We start from the raw sequence: 6,000 nt of genomic DNA, 5'->3' as shown, positions 1-6,000 counted from the left end.
GGGCAACATGGATCAAGGACTACCCCTCGGGCAACAATATGAAACAACAACAGCCCCTCGGGCTACAACACATCACTCATACTGGTACCCGCGCTCACTAGGGGTGTAAGACTCCGGGAGGGGCCCCTTACGGCCCAAGTGCAATAACAAGCCATCTCATGGAATAATCATACAGGCTCTCGGCCTCATATCAATCACAAGCCACCTCGTGGCATAATAAGTTAGGCCCTCGGCCTCTCATATATCACAAATCAGTACCACATGCTGCGGCGTGCAGCCCGATCCCATGATATCCTCACAACACAGGCCCTCGGCCTCACTCAGTCAAATCTCACTCATGCCCCTCAGGCTAACAATAAAACAAGTACTCGGCTCAAAATCATATATGAAATCAAAAGGAGTGAATAAAATCGAGTTATGAAATAGTATGAACATAGCATGACTGAGTAAACATTAAACCAAAACAGTGAGGTAACACTGTAGTAAAAGCCCCTAGGGATCCAAACAATCGGCACAAGGCCCAGACACGACATTTAGCCCCAAACACAATAATATTTTCCAATATATAAAAATATCAAATAGTTTCCAAGTAAAATACGCGACTTAATAGTCGTACGAGATGGACCAAGTCACAATCCGCAACGGTGCACGAGCCCACGCTCGTCATCTAGCGTGTGCGTCACCTCAAAGAACCACAACGATGTAAAATTCGGGGTTTCATACCCTCAAAACAGTATTTACAGTCATTACTTACATCTATCCGGTCCAAACTCTAGCCCGCGATGCCTTTGCCTCTTGAATCGGTTCCGGATGCTCCAAATCTATCCAAAAAAGATTTATACCATCAAAATATGTCGCGCCCCCTTTTTCTCGCGAAATCGGGTTTATGACATTTGGAGGGACAACTCATTCCTTCTGGGAACTGGGTTTGCAATTGAAGAGTCACCACCTAATGATCAGGGTGCATTCGGACACCAAAAGAGTTTGATTTGAATAACCAGAGATAGGGTAAGGGCTTGAAATTACTCTAAGGGGAAGGTGTTAGGCACCCCTCAGAATCCACTAGTGTGGTTCCCGGCCAGACAATTATTATGAATTGAGGTGCAATCAGCATATAGGCAGATAAGGCTCAAATAAGAGGGGATTTCAACACATAACGGTTTGAAAGTAAACCGAGTTTGAAAGGACCATTAGAAAAGCTAATTTTTAAATAAAGAGTTAAAATGCTAAAGAAAAGAAATAAAAAATAAAGGGTGGGGGATCCTAGGTTTATTAATAATATGGATCACCCCACACAATGTCCGGTAATCACTCCTCAATGAGGAGCTACACTTGACATTATCGCGTGGTCATCATATCTATATCTACCCATCCTACCCCGTTAAGGTACTTAAAGCGCGGATTGGTATCGATTACCTATTGCATGCTATTACCCATCCCACTCTTATCAGTCCTGGAGGCACTTAGGACTACTAATCCTAAAGGGAGGGATATTAGGCTTATTTGTGGTTTCAAAGGTAAAATTCTAAGGCGACAGACAAAAACACATACTGCATATTTTGGGAGACATATAAACATATAAGGCTCGATTATACCTCCTTGAACAAAAAAGCACATAATAGCATGTCTTGCACGTACTGCATAGGTCTAATTAGAATTAAATGTGAGGGAGTTTAAAAGTTGGGGCAGATTGGTTTATTACATAATTCCGATAAGAAGCCCGAATCAGGCCTGCCTGCTGGTTGTAATAATTAACAGAAGCGGATTCAGTTTTCAATTATTACTCTAAGGCTTGCCTAAGTGCTCAGACGGGATCCTATAGGCATGGTATCTACTGAACTCAGAAGGTGGTAAGACAGTAAAGCTCAAAATGAATTGTTTGAAATCCTAAAATGCATGCTTGTTAACATTGTTAAGTGAGGGACTTAGATTATCAAAAGAGATGCAGAATTAAAGAAATTGATTACAGGTTCTGCGGGTGATACTATATATTATTACTAATTTTACGTCTAGTCTTGGATGAAGCGAATCAGATTCATTTAGAAACTCCTATAGGCATGTTTTCTACACGTTGCTGATTTTAGACACTTATAGGCGTGGTATGCAGAAATTTATTTTAAACCTCATAAACATGGTAGCTAAATGCAGAACTTGAACCTTATGGACATGGTTTCTAGATGCAGAACTTGTTTTACACCTTATAAACATGGTATCTAAATGTAGAACTTGTTTTAAACCTTACAAACATGGTATCTAAATGCAGTTTGAATTATGCAGAATGACGTTAGAAGAATCCTATAGGCATGATTTCTAGGTGAAGTTGAATATGCAGAATTATAACAGTCCTATAGGCATGATTTCTATATATAGTTGAATTTGCAGAACTAGAATAGTCCTATAGGAATGATTTCTACATGTAGTTGAATATGCAGAACTAGAACAGTCCTATAGGCATGATTTCTACATGAAGTTGAATATGCGGAATTATGACAGTCCTATAGGCATGATTTCTACCCTTTGCATGCATAGTTACCCCAACCCTGTTTCACTAGCTAACCCCAAGTATTCTTTACAAATTATTACAAACTAGATTAATAAATACATAAGAAAATACAAAGAAAATAATTACAACCATAGAAGGCCTGATTCTTGACTTCCTGTCTGAATTATGAGATAGACCAACTCAAAGACCACCGATCAAAAGCCTTTCTCCAATTTGAGTGTGTTAGAGTTCCCTAAGAGCATCAATGGGACTCCGGGCAGTGCTCACACCCAAATTGTATTACCAGAATAGGGACAAGTGCAGTATGGAAGTGTCAGCCCTCAAGTGTCCAAGTTCAGAGGGAGCTCAAAGGGTCCCAAGGCAAGGCTCACAAGAGGTGGGAAGAACTTTAAGTCTAAGAGAGAGTGCAAGTGAAGAAACAGAGTCTTGAGGGAATAAAGGAGAGGGAAACAGCCACAAACAAGTTGATAATTTCATACAAAGGGATTCAGGGGGGTTGGGAAATTACAAAGAGCCTATGCTTAGGCAAGGGTAAGCTTTGGGCATGCACAACAATAGAAGATGCTGACATGCCTATAAGCTCACCAGAACACACAATAGTAGAGAAACATAGAGGTTAGGATCCCAGGGATCAAGCTTGAGTCATGGGCAGTAATATGCAATACTATAATGCCTCAAACAAACCCTAAGCACTGAACACATTGGGGTGGGGGTTTAGGATGGATAATAAATTTAGAACAGGCATAAGGAAACTATAGCATGCTAGAATAAGTACTGAAGTAAACACAAGCGGTAGGCAGGCAAGAAGGAAAAAGCATTAAGTAAACACATTGTTGTGATGCTGGAATCTTAATTAGAACATACCAGTTCAAAGAAGCAAAAATACAGTAAAAGCAGGTGACAGGGCTTTGAAGGCAGGCCACAGCAGAAGTAGTAAAGCAGCAGAGAATGTTTTGAGTGTAAGTGATTTTAGAACTCAGAGTGTTCGTGTCTGTTTGTGTTAATGAAAGAGCATGGTATTTATAGTTTTGAAAACAGGAAGAAAATAAGGCAAGAAAATAATTATGGAACTATGTACCAATTAAAATCAAATCAAAATCCTGAACGAAGTTGGGCGAGTACTTCAACCTAGCCGCTCTGGCGATTTTTTGCTCCTAGAGAGAGAAAATACGCGATTTTGCTTCCATGGCCTCGCCCGCCGGCAGCCAGCCACTTTCTCCGGCTGGTCAGCCTCCTCCCACCTCTGCCCAGCCTCCTACAACAAATCCCCTGCCTTCAACAACTACAAACGATCCACAAGACATGAACTATGCAAAAGCAGTGAGTCCTACGTCGACTAAAACTCTCATGCATGATCATGCAGCAGCTGTCGAACCAATTGTGCCTAGGCGAGCAAAGTTCTTTCAAGGACAGCCTCTCGTTTGTTTTACTGAATCTGAAGTTGAACGTATGAACATTATAGAAGGCTTGAAATATGCAGTTGTATGCAAATTTTCATATGGATGGCCTGAAATCAATGAATTACGTCGTATTATCCCAATGCAATGTGGAATTAAGGGTGAATGCAATAGTGGTTACTTGAGGGACAGACATGTTTTGGTAAGGTTTACATTATGGCAAGATTATGTTAATTTTTCCTCTAAAGGAGTGTATTATGTTAAGGACAAATATGAAGAGGAATATCAATTAGCGTACTTTGATCTATGATTCTAAATTCAAAATTGGAGAGGAGACACCCAAGGTAATGGCCTGGATTTCATTCCCAAACTTGTTGCCTACCTACTTTGTTAAAGATTGTTTATTTTCATTGGCTTCAGCTGTGGGAATCCCACGGCATCTTGATCAAGCTACAGTAAATAAAACAAGACCTAGTTGTGCACGTGTGAAGGTGTTAGTGGACTTGTTAGCTGATCTCCCTAAGAAGGTCAGGATGGATATTGTCAATGAGAGTACTGGGGATATAAGGACTGAGTGGGTGAATATTAAATACGATTATCTCCCTAAATATTGCAAGGAATGCAAGTTGCAAGGTCATGATTTAATGGAATGTTGGAAGGTGCATCCTGAACTTATGGCAAACAGGAATGAAGAGAAGCAGACTGTTGATCCTAATAGGGTGCAAGAAAACAAGGAGAATAACAAGAAAAATGCTCCTATGATGATCCTAACAAGTGGGAAGGTTGTTGGCAATTTAGGTGCTAAGTAGAAGGAAGTTAGAGATAGAAGAGTTTAGGGAAAAGACAAGCAGGCTGTGGAAGGAACAAAAACTGGTAAAGAAATACTACCAGTTGAAAAACATAATGCAGTAGTGCCTCAGCAGGTACAGACAAGTTTGAGATTTTGGAGGTTGAAAATAGTGAAGGGAATGCTAACAATCAGTTAGCTTTAGTGGAAGAACAAATGGAGCAAAGTGTACTGCCTAATACAAAAGGCATTTTAAATCCTACAGCTCCAGTTTTTAAGCCTAGGTCCCCTGGGAGTGATGAAAGGGAGGAAAGAGAGATACAGGTGTTGTACAAGCTGCTAGTGTTACACCAGCAAAATTGAGTAAATTAACAGAAAAAGAGGAAGCAATGACCAAGGAAAGGAAGGAGTATGAACAGCAAGTCCAAGAATCTACTGCAGCATGGGTGCAAAGGACCTTTAATGGAAACATTGTGGCCACAAATACATCAGTCCAAGACATACCTTCACAGGATACTAGTGTTGAGTTGGCACTTGCAAAGGGGAAGGACAATGATCACATACAAGATACAGAGTTTGAGATTTTTCAAAACAATGAAAAAGCAAAATGGAAGGGAGGTAAATTATGGTCTGAACAAGTTGAAGAAGAACCTGAAGAAGGATTGATTCCTGATGCAATGCAAAGTGAGGAAGAAACTGGGGGAGACAATTTTGATGAAGGAGATCAAGATGTCAATGGGAAGGCTAAAGATACCTAAAATTCAGAAGAACAAGACAAGAAGACTACAGAAGATGAAAGTAATGGTCAAAAGCAGAACAATGAGAAAGGGAGCATCAATAAAGGCAATGTGACTGAACAAGAGAATTCTAAGGAAATAGATGGCAACAACATAGATCCAGGGGGAACTGAAGGAGGAACTTCTGTAGATCCTACAGGCATGTCACCAATGAAAGCTATTCCAAATATAGCAGCAAAGCAGAAGCAAAAAGTTGATGAGGCAACAGAAGTTATATTGGCACCTAACACAGTTAATGAGAAAGCAGCAATAACAATTCAGAGGACCTTTAATGTAGTGGAGGTTGTAGAGGGTGCAGCAATAGAAGGAGAGGAACTGACAGGAAAGGATATGGATGAAGAGTCCACAGCACAAAACTTTCTCAATATTGCCAAACAAGGAGATCTTTCACCCAGACAAATTGAGAAAGTCAAGTCTGCAGCAAAAGGAAAAAAGAAGCAACATAAAGAAAATCAAACTGTTCCAACTGGTGGAGTCCAAACAAGGAGAACCCTTTCCAAATCTCTTAACCACTGA

This window comes from Nicotiana attenuata, chromosome 8, assembly GCF_001879085.1.
Source record: "Nicotiana attenuata strain UT chromosome 8, NIATTr2, whole genome shotgun sequence".
NCBI classification, from domain to species: Eukaryota; Viridiplantae; Streptophyta; class Magnoliopsida; order Solanales; family Solanaceae; genus Nicotiana; species Nicotiana attenuata.
Note: the sequence above shows the minus strand (reverse complement) of the source record.